The sequence below is a fragment of the Hypanus sabinus genome, chromosome 16 (assembly GCF_030144855.1).
Source record: "Hypanus sabinus isolate sHypSab1 chromosome 16, sHypSab1.hap1, whole genome shotgun sequence".
Taxonomy (NCBI): domain Eukaryota; kingdom Metazoa; phylum Chordata; class Chondrichthyes; order Myliobatiformes; family Dasyatidae; genus Hypanus; species Hypanus sabinus.
In genome coordinates, this window is record NC_082721.1 from 7,501 (window position 1) to 23,540 (window position 16,040).

Sequence of the window (16,040 nt, forward strand, 5' to 3'; positions counted from 1 at the left end):
GCCCTAGCCCTAGCCCTAGCCCTAGCCCTAGCCCTAGCCCTAGCCCTAGCCCTAGCCCTAGCCCTAGCCCTAGCCCTAGCCCTAGCCCTAGCCCTAGCCCTAGCCCTAGCCCTAGCCCTAGCCCTAGCCCTAGCCCTAGCCCTAGCCCTAGCCCTAGCCCTAGCCCTAGCCCTAGCCCTAGCCCTAGCCCTAGCCCTAGCCCTAGCCCTAGCCCTAGCCCTAGCCCTAGCCCTAGCCCTAGCCCTAGCCCTAGCCCTAGCCCTAGCCCTAGCCCTAGCCCTAGCCCTAGCCCTAGCCCTAGCCCTAGCCCTAGCCCAAGCCCAAGCCCAAGCCCAAGCCCAGAAGACCCGAGTGACGGAGCAGAGTTGAGTTGGACCTTCCTGTCGTGAATCACGCTTTTTTGAAGGCAATTGGTTGGAGTCGAAATCGCAGACGCAAGATAAGCAGTAGGAACATTATTCTTTTATTTATTGTCTTACTTACATTATTGTCTTAATGATGTGGAAAGGCAAAGATAGGAGAGGTTGTGTGGATCGATACCTGCCACGTGGGCGAGTGGGTAACTCTGGTTAGTGTCCCTGGGGATTCCTTCTTAACCACGGTCAGGTTAAAAATAGTCCAGAACTTTCATTATGTGAAAATTCTGGAAAAATAGTCCCAACTACCTAAGGGAATTAAGAAGTAGGCCTACAGATTCTCCGCATGGCCTGAGTGAGGCCCAAGGAGCTAGGCCGCCCTGGAATTAAACCCTTAGAAGTAGTATGACCTGTACAATTTTGTGCCTTTCGTTGTCTGGTCTAGGGGGTAGTACATACGCCAAGCGTGATTGGCTTGGTTTAAGCCATTTCAGGGGAGGTGTCGCCTTTCATTGTCTGGTCCAGGGGTAATACACACGGCAAGCTTGATCAACTTGACGGAGCCGGCTCGGGGAGGGTGTCTAATGTAAAGGCTCGAAACACCCGACGATCCGAGAGTGCATTACTGATGATGTGTCCTGGCACATGATAATGAGAGGTTTCGATTTTCCTATACAAGCAGCTGGCTTAGGAGCTCAGACTTTAAATTCTGCAGACTAACCTTTGCCAGCTAAACATATAGATCCACCAGCCCTACACTTAAACCTAATCCTAAAGTCCAAAAGGGGCATACACCCCCATAAATAGGCAAATTCCAAGAGGGGTAGTCACCCCCACAAACCCTAGGCAACTTCCAAGGGGGGCATACACCCCCACAAACCCTAGGAACCTTTGCTAAATCCCCATAAATTAGATATTCTGAGAGGGGTAGGATTTAATAAGGGCAAGTGTGGGACCTGGTTAATGAAGGCGTGGGCCAGATCAAAGTGGCAGGGTGATGTGAAACAGAATCTCAAGTGAGGAGATCAGAAATCACAAGAGGGCTTTTTAGCCCACTGCCCGCATAATTTCAACCTAACCCTAACCCTAACCCTAATCCTAATCCTAATCCCAGGCATACAGATGCCAGGTAATGATGTTTAAAAATAGCATTACCCTCAGAATTACATGCCTCTCATTATCTGGTCCATGGGAAATACACAAGCCAAGTCTGATCAACTTTGGCTGGGCCACCTTGGGGAGGGTTAATTATGATTAAAGGCCTGAAACACCTGACGATCCGAGGGTGCATTACTGACGACGTGTCCCAGTGCACACCCGGCTCGTTGAACCAAGTGGTGTCGGACGATGATAATTAAAGGCTTGGACCAGATTAACCTGACTTCCCCATAGAAGCCTAGCTGTCATAGCAGATCATACTCAAAACTCTGCAGCCTAACCTCTCCCAGCCAAACATATTCATCCACCAGCCCTACACTCAAACCCAATCCTAAAGTCCAAAAGGGGCACACACTCCCACAAACCATAGGCACTTCCCAATTAACCCTGGCTTCAGCCCCAGAAACCCTAAGCACACCCCGACTAACCCTTGCTAAACCCCCACAAACCCGATGTCCTAAGTCAGGAGGGGCAAAACTTAACAAAGGCAAGTGTTGGACCTGGTTAATGAAGGCGTGGGCCAGATCGAAGTGGCAGGATCGCGTGAAACTGAATCTCAAGTGACGAGAATAAAAAGCAGAAGAGGTACTGATTCGCCCACTGCCCGCATAATCTCAACCTGACCTTACAGTGACATGCTCTTCATTCTCCCGGTTCACAAAGTGCCAATAAGAAAACCCAGATACACACAAGGCGAGAGAGAACCAGTAAATTAAACCCAAGATGGGACGACAGACAAGTCAGTGCTCTCAGGTGCAGTTCTGCTGAATGCCCAGTAAACACTGTCAATTTAACCAATGTAATCCCAGGCATACAGATGCCAGGTAATGATATTTTAAAAATATCATTACCCTCAGAATTACATGCCTCTCATTATTGGTCCCTGGAAAAATACAAGCAGTGTCTGAGTCTGACACTGTTGGGCCACTTCGGGGAGGATATATAGTGATTAAAGGCCCGAAACAGCTGACGATCGAAGGTGCATTACTGACGATGTGTCCCAGTGCACACCCGGTTCATTGAACCAAGTAGTGTCGGACCACGATAATGAAAGGCATGGGCCAGATTAACCTGGCTTCACCATACTAGCCCATCCGCCATAGCAGTTCATACATCACCACTCAAAACTCTGCAGCCTAACATCTCCCAGCCAAACATATACATCCACCAGCCCAAAACTCAAACCCAATCTTGAAGTCCAGATGGGGTACGCACCCCCACAAACTCTAGGCACTCCCTGATCAACCCTGGCTTCAGCCTCACAAACCCAAAGCACACCCTGATTGACCCTTGCTAAACCCCCACAGACCCGATGTCCTATGTCAGGAGGGGTAAATTTCAACAGGGGCAAGTGTTGGACTTGGTTGATGAAGGCGTGGGCCAGTTCAAAGTGGCAGGATGGCGTGAAACTGAATCTCAAGTGAGGAGATCAAAAAGCACAAGAGGGCTTTTTAGCCCACTGCCCGTATAATCTCAACCTAACCTTACAGTGACACACTCTTCATTCTCCCAGTCCTCGAAGTGCCAATAAGAAAGCCCAGATACACACGAGGCGAGAGAAAACCAGTAAATTAAACCCAAGATGGGACGACAGACAAGTCAGTGCTAAACTCAGGTGCAGTTCTGCTGAATGCCCAGCAAACACTGTCAACTTAACCCATGCAATCCCAGGCATACAGATGCCAGGTAATGATATTTAAAAATATCAATACCCTCAGAATTACATGCCTCTCATTATTGGTCCCTGGAAAAAAAATGAGCAGTGTCTGAGCCTGACACCGTTGGGCCACTTTGGGGAGGATGTATAGTGATTAAAGGCCCGAAACATCTGACGATCCGAGGATGCATTACTGACGATGTGTTCCAGTGCACACGCGGCTCGTTGAACCAAGCGGTGTCGGACCACTATAATGAAAGGCATGGGCCAGGTTAACCTGGCTTCACCATATAAGCCGATCCCCCATAGGACCTCATACATCACCACTCAAAACTTTGCTGCCCGACCTCTTCCAGCCACACATATATATCCACCAGCCCAACACTCAAACTTAATCCTAAAGTCAAAAAGGAGCACATACCACCACAAACCCTAGGCACTTCCTGATTAACCCTGGCTTCAGCCCGACAAACCCTAAGCACACCCTGATTAATTCTTGGGAAACTCCCACAAACCCGATGTCTTATGTCAGGAAGGGCAAGATTCAACAAAGGCAAATGTTGGACTTGGTCAATGAAGGCGTGGGCCAGATCAAATTGGCAGGGTCACGTGAAACTGAATCTCAAGTGATGAGATCAAAAAGCACAAGAGGGCTCGTTCGCTGACTGGCCGCATAATCTCAACATAACCCTAACCTTCATGCAATGTGGACAACACTCCCACCTGGTGGTGTCCTACCATAATGACAGTTTAGATGTGGGTCACACTCCTGATGGAGTCCTGCCACAATTACAGATCAGATGTGGACAATACTCCCACATGGTGGTGTCCTGTCATAACGACAGATCAGATGTGTACAACACTCCCACCTGGTGGTGTCCTGCCAGAACAACATGTTTGATGTGGAGAATGCTCCCACCTGGTGGTGTCCTGCCAGAACAACATGTTTGATGTGGACAACGCTCCCACCTGGTGGTGTCCTGCCAGAACAACATGTTAGATGTGGGACAACACTCCCACCTGGTGGTGTCCTGCCAGAACAACATGTTAGATGTGGACAACGCTCCCCCTGGTGGTGTCCTGCCAGAACAACATGTTAGATGTGGACAATGCTCCCACCTGGTGGTGTCCTGCCATAACAACATGTTAGATGTGGACAATGCTCCCACCTGGTGGTGTCCTGCCACAATGACATGTGCACTCTGTATAACATTCCCACCTGGTAGAGTCCTGCCGCGATGTCAGTTTTGGTGTGGACAACACTCCCATCTGCTGGTGTCCTGCCGGAGGAACTGATCTCTTGCAAAAAACACTCCCACCTTGCGGTGCCTTCTGGAATGACAGTCCAGCTGTGTACAACACTTTGACCTGTTGGTGTCCTGCTGAAACGACAGTTTTGCCGTGGATAATACTCCCACTGGGTGTTGTCATACCGCAATGACAGGATCACCGTGGACAACATTTCAACTGGTGGCGTCCTGCCATAATGACAACCTGTCTATGGAGAACACACCCACCTGGTGGTGTTCTGCTGTAACAGCAGATCCACTGGGAACAACACTTCCACTGGTGCTGTCCTGCCTTAATGACAAGTCCAGGGTGGACATGACTCCCACCTGGTGGTGACTTGTCACAATGACAGTTCCACTGTCCCCAACACTCCGACCTGGTGGTGTCCTGATGATTGAGATGACCCCTGTGTACAACACTCCCACCTGCTGGTGTCCTGCTGCAAGGGCTGATCCCTTGTAAACAACACTCCCTTCTTCTGGTGTTCTGCCACAATGACAGATCAGATGTGGACAATACTCCCACCTGGTGATGTCCTGCCATAACAACAGATTAGATGTGGACAACACTCTCTGCTAGTGGTGTCCTGCCAGAACAACATATTAGATGTGGGACAGCTCTCCCACCTGGTGGTGTCCTGCCAGAACAACATGTTAGATGTGGGACAGCTCTCCCACCTGGTGGTGTCCTGCCAGAACAACATGTTAGATGTGCGACAACACTCCCACCTGGTGGTGTCCTGCCAGAACAACATGTTAGATGTGGGACAACACTCCCACCTGGTGGTGTCCTGCCAGAACAACATGTTAGATGTGGGACAACACTCCCACCTGGTGGTGTCCTGCCAGAACAACATGTTAGATGTGGACAATGCTCCCACCTGGTGGTGTCCTGCCATAACAACATGTTAGATGTGGACAATGCTCCCACCTGGTGGTGTCCTGCCAGAACAACATGTTAGATGTGGGACAACACTCCCACCTGGTGGTGTCCTGCCAGAACAACATGTTAGATGTGGGACAACACTCCCACCTGGTGGTGTCCTGCCAGAACAACATGTTAGATGTGGGACAGCTCTCCCACCTGGTGGTGTCCTGCCAGAACAACATGTTAGATGTGCGACAACACTCCCACCTGGTGGTGTCCTGCCAGAACAACATGTTAGATGTGGGACAACACTCCCACCTGGTGGTGTCCTGCCAGAACAACATGTTAGATGTGGGACAGCTCTCCCACCTGGTGGTGTCCTGCCAGAACAACATGTTAGATGTGCGACAACACTCCCACCTGGTGGTGTCCTGCCAGAACAACATGTTAGATGTGGACAATGCTCCCACCTGGTGGTGTCCTGCCAGAACAACATGTTAGATGTGGGACAACACTCCCACCTGGTGGTGTCCTGCCAGAACAACATGTTAGATGTGGACAATGCTCCCACCTGGTGGTGTCCTGCCACAATGACATGTGCACTCTGTATAACATTCCCACCTGGTAGAGTCCTGCCGCGATGTCAGTTTTGGTGTGGACAACACTCCCATCTGCTGGTGTCCTGCCGGAGGAACTGATCTCTTGCAAAAAACACTCCCACCTTGCGGTGCCTTCTGGAATGACAGTCCAGCTGTGTACAACACTTTGACCTGTTGGTGTCCTGCTGAAACGACAGTTTTGCCGTGGATAATACTCCCACTGGGTGTTGTCATACCGCAATGACAGGATCACCGTGGACAACATTTCAACTGGTGGCGTCCTGCCATAATGACAACCTGTCTATGGAGAACACACCCACCTGGTGGTGTTCTGCTGTAACAGCAGATCCACTGGGAACAACACTTCCACTGGTGCTGTCCTGCCTTAATGACAAGTCCAGGGTGGACATGACTCCCACCTGGTGGTGACTTGTCACAATGACAGTTCCACTGTCCCCAACACTCCGACCTGGTGGTGTCCTGATGATTGAGATGACCCCTGTGTACAACACTCCCACCTGCTGGTGTCCTGCTGCAAGGGCTGATCCCTTGTAAACAACACTCCCTTCTTCTGGTGTTCTGCCACAATGACAGATCAGATGTGGACAATACTCCCACCTGGTGATGTCCTGCCATAACAACAGATTAGATGTGGACAACACTCTCTGCTAGTGGTGTCCTGCCAGAACAACATATTAGATGTGGGACAGCTCTCCCACCTGGTGGTGTCCTGCCAGAACAACATGTTAGATGTGGACAATGCTCCCACCTGGTGGTGTCCTGCCAGAACAACATGTTAGATGTGCGACAACACTCCCACCTGGTGGTGTCCTGCCAGAACAACATGTTCGATGTGGACAATGCTCCCACCTGGTGGTGTCCTGCCAGAACAACATATTAGATGTGGGACAGCTCTCCCACCTGGTGGTGTCCTGCCAGAACAACATGTTAGATGTGGACAATGCTCCCACCTGGTGGTGACCTGCCAGAACAACATGTTAGATGTGGACAATGCTCCCACCTGGTGGTGTCCTGCCAGAACAACATGTTAGATGTGGACAATGCTCCCACCTGGTGGTGTCCTGCCAGAACAACATGTTAGATGTGGACAATGCTCCCACCTGGTGGTGTCCTGCCAGAACAACATGTTAGATGTGGGACAGCTCTCCCACCTGGTGGTGTCCTGCCAGAACAACATGTTAGATGTGCGACAACACTCCCACCTGGTGGTGTCCTGCCAGAACAACATGTTAGATGTGGGACAACACTCCCACCTGGTGGTGTCCTGCCAGAACAACATGTTAGATGTGGGACAACACTCCCACCTGGTGGTGTCCTGCCAGAACAACATGTTAGATGTGGACAATGCTCCCACCTGGTGGTGTCCTGCCATAACAACATGTTAGATGTGGACAACGCTCCCACCTGGTGGTGTCCTGCCAGAACAACATGTTAGATGTGGGACAACACTCCCACCTGGTGGTGTCCTGCCAGAACAACATGTTAGATGTGGGACAACACTCCCACCTGGTGGTGTCCTGCCAGAACAACATGTTAGATGTGGGACAGCTCTCCCACCTGGTGGTGTCCTGCCAGAACAACATGTTAGATGTGCGACAACACTCCCACCTGGTGGTGTCCTGCCAGAACAACATGTTAGATGTGGACAATGCTCCCACCTGGTGGTGTCCTGCCAGAACAACATGTTAGATGTGGGACAACACTCCCACCTGGTGGTGTCCTGCCAGAACAACATGTTAGATGTGGACAATGCTCCCACCTGGTGGTGACCTGCCAGAACAACATGTTAGATGTGGACAATGCTCCCACCTGGTGGTGTCCTGCCAGAACAACATGTTAGATGTGGGACAACACTCCCACCTCGTGGTGTCCTGCCAGAATGACATGTGCACTGTGTATAACATTCCCACCTGGTAGTGTCCCGCCGCGATGTCAGTCTTGGTGTGGCTGGTGTCCTGCCGGAGGAACTGATCTCTTGCAAAAAACACTCCCACCTTGCGGTGCCTTCTGGAATGACAGTCCGGCTGTGTACAACACTCCCACCTGCTGGTGTCCTGCTGCAAGGGCTGATCCATTGTAAACAACACTCCCTTCTTCTGGTGTTCTGCCACAATGACAGATCAGATGTGGACAATACTCCCACCTGGGGTGACCTGTCACAATGACAGTTCCGCTAACCCTAACCCTAATGCGATGTCCTTTGTCAGGAGGGGCCAGATTCAACAAAGGCAAGTGCTGGATCTGGTTAATGAAGGCATGGGCCAGATCAAAGTGGCAGGGTCATGTGAAACTGAATCTCAAGTGACGAGATCAAAAATCACAAGAGGGCTGATTCACCCACTGCCCACATACTCTCAACCTAACCACGATAATGAAAGGCATGGACCAGATTAACCTGGCTTCACCATATGAGCCTATCCGCCATAGCACCTCATACATCACCACTCAAAATGCCGTGGCCTTACCTCTCACAGTTGGAAATGTACAGTTGGCGTTTCAGGCTAAGTCCCTTCATCACGACTTGATTAAGAATCTATCTCCAACAAACCACTTTTCTTCCCATGACTTTTGTTCATGGGAGCACGGTATGCAAAAGAATGCAAAATGGACACAACAAATCTTCATTTCCATCCTCCCCCACGTATCCAAACAATTCTTCAAGCTTCAAATAAGCATTCAATTCTTTGTTCTCTTCTCACAGGTGGATATCTTTCTCTGTAAGCTGTTTTATCTGCACTGACTCTTATTAATTTCACGTTCCTGTCATTTCATTGTATTTGGGTATTGTAGAAGAGCACCACTAGAGGGCGGTAATATCCAGAAATCTGGGGTGGAGGGGTGGGGGCCTGTTATTACAGTACAATACCACCAAGTGGGAGAGTTGTGACAAATGAGAGGGAGTACAGCGGGCAAAGTGTTGGGGTGAGAAGGTCAGAGAATTAAAAATGGTCTAGCTTTGAACATAGTGTAAAAGGTTTACTTAGTCAGTGCTTGAGATGAGAGGTTTGTCATATTACAAGTGGTTAAAAGAATTATAGTGTCATGGTCACAGCAGGGGAAAGGGTATTTGGCCCTACTTATCCATACTGCCCATCAAGCTAGTCTCATTTGAATGAGCTCAGCTCCTATGTGTCTAAACCATTCCTATCCATGTACTTACCCAAATGTCTTTTACATTTTGTTATTGTACCTGTCTACCACTTCCTCTGGCAGTTCATTCCACGTTTGCACCATCTTCTGCATGAATTTTGTCCCTTAAATCTTCTTTAATTCTTTCACCTCACACCTTATTCCTATGCCCTCTAGTTTTTAGCTCCTCTTTCACTCTATCTATATGTTGGCTGTCCATTGCTTCTGACGATGATGTAACCAATGCAGGAGGACTTTTATAGTTACAAAGAGGTTGCACTGGGTCAATTCCACTCTCTTGGTTAATTGAACAAAAAATCACCACGACTGGGACTTCCTCAGCTGGAGTGGATAGCCCTGACGCCTTCCGTGCTTTGTCATGCCCTTTGCACACCACTAAGTGTTGCAGCACCACTTCTTGGCTATTGCATCCTATAGTTGATCTCATGTGACCAGTACACCAGAACTGGCTTATCGCAATCTTGCCAAGATTACCCTCACCTGATTTAGCCCCCCGTCGAAGTAGTGTATCAGGGTGTGGCCACTGTCTCATGCAGTTACTTGGAGCCACAGTTGAGAGCTGGGTGGCAGATGGAGGACAAAGTTGGATAAGCTGCTCCTGGGCAAAGCACAACAAGCCCACCACAGAAGTACTACCCCACACTATCAATACTTCTCATGATTTTATATACCTCTTTTAGATCATCCATCAGTTTCCTACATTTAAAGATTAAAGTCATAGCCTACCCAACCTCTCGCTATATCTCAGACCCTTAGGTTTTGGCAGCATTCTTGTAAACCTTTTCTGCACTCTTTCCTCTTCAATGTTGTCTTTCCTATAACAGGACAACCAAAACTAAATGAGTACATGGAGACATGTACATGAGTTTGGATTCATTGTGGCAGTATACAGTCAGACATCTCGGTATGGGAATGGGAAGTTGAATTGAAATGGGTAGCCACTGGGTGATTCTACCTTTGCAGTGGTATGAGTGAAGGTGCTCAATGAAGTGGTCCTGCAAATGTCATACCGGAGGACGAGATACAATAGATGACCCTGACATACAGGTGAAGTATCATCTCACTTGAAAGGACTGTTTGTGAACCTGAATGTTAGTGAGGGAATGGGTGAAGATGCCGGTGTAAAATTCTCAGGGATAAGTGAAAGGAGGAAAATAAGTTGGAAGGGACAAGTGAACAAGAGAATCGTGCAAACAGTGGACGTAGAAGTGAAAGATGTGCTTATTGGTAGGATCCTGTTGGAGCTGGTGGAACTTGTGAATATTGATGTACTGGTTGCAAGATTCTGCCATGTGCTTACACCAGTGGCAGGTGTGCTTACAGACATTTTAAATCACTTCCTCTACAGTGTAGAGTGCCCTCCTGCTTCAAAATATCCACTATTGTTCCTGTACCTAAAATCACCAAGGTAACATATCTGAACAACTCACCTCAATAATAAGTAAATGCATTGAGAGGCTGGTCAAGGACTATATCTGCAGCAAGCTGCCACCTACACTGGACCCTCTACAATTCGCCTACTGACATAACTGATCGACGGATGATGCAATAGCTACTGTTCTACACACCGTCCTTATACACCTGGAGAAAAAGAATGCTTATGTGAAAATGCTGTTCATGGAATACAGTTCAGCATTCAATACCATAATTCCTCCTGGCTTGACAAGAAGCCTTCACTTTGCCTTGTGTAGCTGGATCCTGGACTTCCTGTCAGATTTCAGGCAGATGGAAAGAGTGGGCTACCTCACGTCTGACCCTCAACACAGGAACCCCCAGGGCTGTGTCCTAAGACCCTTCCTTTACTCTCTGTATACTGATGACTGTGTCACCAACCACAGCTGCAATCTGCTATTTAAATTTGCTGATGATACTACATTGACTGGCTTAGTCTCAAATGATAATGTGACACTCTGGTTCTATTGGCTGTGTAAGTCTCGGGAAGACACCCTCCGGCCCGGCCGGAGATTGTGGGAGATTGAAGTGCAAGCCTCCCAAATCCTCCTGCTTGTGTGGATGCTGAGTGATTTGTTGCCCTGTTACAAATCAGTACCTCGAAATAACAGACAATACACTGCAAATAATTAAAAGATTTAGCTTTATAACTCTTAATTTGACTAAAGGGTTAGTAAGAGAAAGCAAAACAACAAAAGGACCATTTTAAATGTAACAGTCTAACGTGCACAAGCTGGAGCTCATGGTTTTCCCTTCGTCGATCCTCCTTCAATCTCCCCGGGCTTCATCAAATCCCAGCCCCACTCTGGGCTGACACCTCTAACTTCTTCTCTCTGGCATCTTCTCACTTCATCCCTCTCAAAAGCCCCAAGCCCAGCCTTAGTGTCCCTCACCAGAGAAACCTCCCCTGAATCCGTTCATCCCCATTGGATGGCACACAATTCTCCTATCTCTTACCTTCAACAGTAACCCAAACAGTGTTTACATAGAGAACAGAAAAGCATAACAGGGAAAAATATGAACCATGTGGTTGGGAAGATGGTGGAGTCTATTGTTGGGGATGAGGTTATGGAGTACTCGGTCACAGGACAAGGTAGTACAAAGTCATCATGGTTTCTTTCAGGGAAAATCCTGCCTGATGAACCTGTTAGAATTCTTTGAGGAGAGTACAAGTGTGATAGATAAAGGGGATGCTGTGGACGTTGTATATTTCGACTTTCAGAAAGTCTTTGCCAAGGTGCCACACATGAGGCTGCTTTCCAAGTTAAGAGTCCATGGTATTACAGGAAAGTTACTAGAATGGTTAGAGCGTTGACTGATTGGTAGAAGGCAAATACAACGTTAGAATTCATTTTAAGAGGTTTAGAATATAAGATCATGATGTAATATTCAGGGTTTAAGAGGCACTGGTGAGGCCTCACCTTGGTAATTGTGAATAGTTTTGGGCTTCTTATCTAAGAAAATATATGCTGGCATTGGAGAGGGTTGAGGAGGTTCACAAGGATAATTCCAGGAATGAAAGGGTTATCATATGAGGAACGGTTGATAGCTCTCGGCCTGTACTCACTGGAATTTAGAAGGATGAGGTGGGGATCTCATTGGAACCTTTCAAATTGTAAAAAGCCTGGACAGAGTAGATGTGGAAAGGATGTTTCCCATGGTGGGGGAGTCTAGGACAAGAGGGCACAGCCTCAGGATAGAGGGGCACCCATTTAAAATAGAAATGCAGTGAAATTTATTTCACCAGACTGTGGTGAATCTGTGGAATTTGTTACCATAGACAGCTGTGGCGGCCAGGTCGCTGGGTATATTTAAAGCTGTTAGGCTCTTGATTGGCCACAGCTTCAAAGGTTACAGGGAGAAGGCCAGTGAGGAGGGGAAGAAAGAATCAGCCACGATTCAATGGTGGAGTAGACTCAATAGGCCAAATGGCCTAATTCTGCTGCCAAAATTTATGGTCTTGTGGCTAGTGGGGTCAATCCAGCACCCTATCTCCGTTATGATGACAGGCAGTTGGAGTGAGAAACAGATTAGAAACAGCTGGTGAAAAAGAAACCCTGTATTTAAAAAAAATAGATACCTCAGGCATTCTAGAATGGAAAGGTACATCCTGAGAAATAAGCGGCAGATTTGATGGAACTGAGAAGGAAATAGCAGTTTTAGAAGTGACAAGGTGGAAAGAAGTATGGTCATGATAACTATGAGAGTTTGTAAAAATAAATGTTAGTAGATAATCTTTCTCTAGATATAAATATATATGTATATAAATAATTTTGGATTGATGATGAATTGGCAAAATTGGTTTCAAAAATATGTCGGTCACATAAAAAGGCAGTGGTAGATGAGTAATTTTCTGACTGTAAGTCTGTGACAAGTGGCATTCTACAAGGGTCAATGTTTTGGATGAAAATGTAGGTGGGCTAATCGGTAAGTTTACAGATGACAATATTGGAGGAGTTCTGGAGTTCTAGATAGTGAGGAAGTTTCTCAAAGGACTTAGCAGACACATTGAACTGTAGGACACTAGGTTGAATCATAAAACAGATTTACCTGGAACTTACAGAAATGGGAAGAGTGAGCAGCCAGACATTGTGGTACACAATAATATTAAGAACATAACTAGGAAAAGAGATGAGATCCTGAAGAGTGAATATAGAAAGTATTGGAAGGAAACTAAGAAACAGGACTTCAATGTAGTAATCACTGGATTCCTGCCTGTGCCATATGCCAGTGAGAACTTAAGAGGATCAATGTCTTCAGTGGAGATTTGTTCGAGCTGTTGGGGAGGGTTTAAACCAGGTTGCAAATGGATGGGAACAAGAGTGATAGGTGAGAGAATGGAGCCAATGTGTAAAGGTAGAAATATCCTGTTGTGAGACTGTGGGGTAGGATACACAGTAAACAGAGCATAATTGCAGTTAGTTGGATGGGTTGCACAAAGTATCAGAAACAAGTGTGATGAACTTGGAGCATGGATCAGGAGATGGAATACTACATCTTTGTGAATACTACAGTGACTTGTCTGTCTCAAGGGTAGGGATGGTTGCGGCATGTTTTGGGGGCTTAGATGTTTCAAAAGGGACAGGGAGGAGACAAAAGATAAAAGGAATGATGAATCAGCATATAGAAGGGAGATTGAAAATTTGGTTGAATGGTGCCACAACTACAACCTCTCACTCAATGTCAGCAAAACCAAAGAGCTGATTAATGACTGTAGGAGGAGGAAACCAGAGGTCCATGAGCCTATCTTCATCAGAGGATCAGAAGCGTAGAGAATCAGCAACTTTTAATTCTTCAGTGTTATTATTTCAGGGGATCTGTCCTAGGTCCAGCATATCATCATCATTATCATCAGTGATCACTTGTAGTCGAGTATGATTCTTCTCCTGGTGGTTGATCTGGTCTTGTGATGACTGAAGAGGCCAATCTGTGATCCACAATTCCTATTGCAGTGCTGGCAGGCGTAGGCCATTGAAGTGGTGGTGGATACAGCTGGTTGTGTCTTTCCCAGACTCTCCTTGTGTTGAAGCCGTTCAGTCTCAGTGGCACACTAGAGGTATTCTTTGAGCTGTGCAGTCCCCTCATAGACAGTCCTTCTCCAGCTTTCCCTATCTTGTGCTAATTTCTCTCATTCATCCAGGTTGTTATGGCACTTTCTCAGGTGGGGCTTGATATTGTCCTTGACTGCTTTTTCCACCCCCCACCCCCGGAATGCACTTTGCATCCTTGAGTTGGCCGACAGGAGTTGTTTAAAGAGGCAGGGGTTGGGTTGTCCATAACTTCACTCCATATAGCAAGGAGAGGACAATAGAATCATAGAAATCTACAGCACATTATAGGCCCTTTGGCACATAATGTTCTGTCAACCGGGTAACATAGAAGCTGTCTAGAGGAAATATGCGGGTAAACTAGCCAATAATATAAAGCAGGATACCAAAAAGTTTTTTTCCAGTTTTTTCAGAGCAATGATGTTGCACCATTACAGAAACTTGGATATCTCAGGGGCAGGAATGGCTGCTGAGTATCCTGGGCTTTAGATGTTTCAAAAAGGACAGGGGGGGAGGTAAAAGAGGTGGGGAAGTGGCACTGCTAAGCAGTGATAGTATCACGGCTGCAGAAAAGGAGGAAGTCATGGAGGGGTTATTTACTGAGACATTGTGGGTGGAAGTCAGAAAGAAGAAGGGGGCAATAACTCTATTGGGTGTTTCTTATAGACCCCCCCAATAGTAAGAGAGACGTCAAAGGGAAGATGGGGAGGCAGATTCTGGAATGGTGCTATAATAATAGGGTGGGTGATTTTAACTTTCCTAATATTGACTGGCATCTTCTTAGAACAAAGGGTTTGGATGGGGTGCAGCTTGTTAGGATACGACATCTAGAGGAGAGGCTGTACTTGATCTGCTATTGGGAAATGAATCTGGTCAGGTGTCAGATCTCTCAATGGGAGAGCATTTTGGTGGTAGTGATCACAACTTCATCTCCTTTATCATAGTGCTGGAGAGGGATAGGAGTGGACAATTTGTGAAAACATTTAATTGTGGAAGGAGGGAAATATGATACCATTAGGTAGAAACTTGGGACCATAAATTGGGAGCAGATGTTCTCAGAGACTCACAGATAACTATCTTTGACTTCTCCAGCGGGCTATTCCCTTTCTCCCTTGGTCCTCTTCCGCTAACATCCATTGCTCTGTCATGGCAGGTGAGCTCAGACCTGTGTCATGCTTCTCCTGTGACATGTGGGAATTCAGGGAGGCTGAAGATTACGTGTGCAGGAACTGCATGGTGGCACTGGAGCTGTGCATGGACTCACTTTGGAGCATCCGAGATGCTGAGAATGTTGTGGATAGCACATTTAGTGAGTTGGTCACACTGCAGTTTAAGGATCTAAGGAAAGATAGAGAATGGGTGACCAGCAGGAAGGTAGTACAGGAGTCTCCTGCAGTCATCTCCCTGCAAAACAGATACACATCTGACATTTGGAATCTGTTGGGGGAGATGGCTCATCAGGTAAAGGCAGCAGTAACCAGAATCATGGTACCGTGGGTGGCTCTGCTGCGCATGAGGGCAAGAAAAAGAGTTGCAGAGCTGTTGTGGTAGGGGATTCCATGGTAGGGGGAATAGAAATGAGCTTCTGTGGCCGTAAACGGGACTCCTGTATAGTGAGTTGCCTCCCGGGTGCAAGGGTCAGAGATGTCTTGGAGAGGCTGCAGGGCATTCTGAAAGGGGAGTGTGAGCAGCCAGCTGTCGTGATGCATGTAGGTACTAATGATATAGGAAGAAAGCAGGATGAGGTCCTACAAGCTGAATTTAGGGAGCTAGGAGATAAATTAAAGAGTAGGACCTCAAAGATAATAATCTCAGGATTATTACCCCGGTGCCATGTGCTAGCCAGAATTGGAACAGCAGGATAGCTAGAATGAATATGTGGCTTGAGCAGTGGTGCAGGATGGAAGGTTTCAGATTCTTGGGGCATTGGAACCGCTTCTGG

General features: G+C 47.3%; 1 protein-coding gene across 1 annotated transcript in view; it reads left to right on the forward strand.

Annotated features, from left to right (window-relative positions):
- Positions 1-350: 350 nt before the first annotated feature.
- LOC132405932 (N-acetyllactosaminide beta-1,3-N-acetylglucosaminyltransferase 3-like) overlaps positions 351-16,040 on the forward strand; it is a 115,848-nt gene continuing 100,158 nt past the window's right edge. Inside the window, exon 1 of the mRNA XM_059990921.1 lies at positions 351-446. The gene's annotated coding sequence lies outside the window, so the exon portion shown is untranslated. The remainder of the gene's footprint in view (positions 447-16,040) is intronic.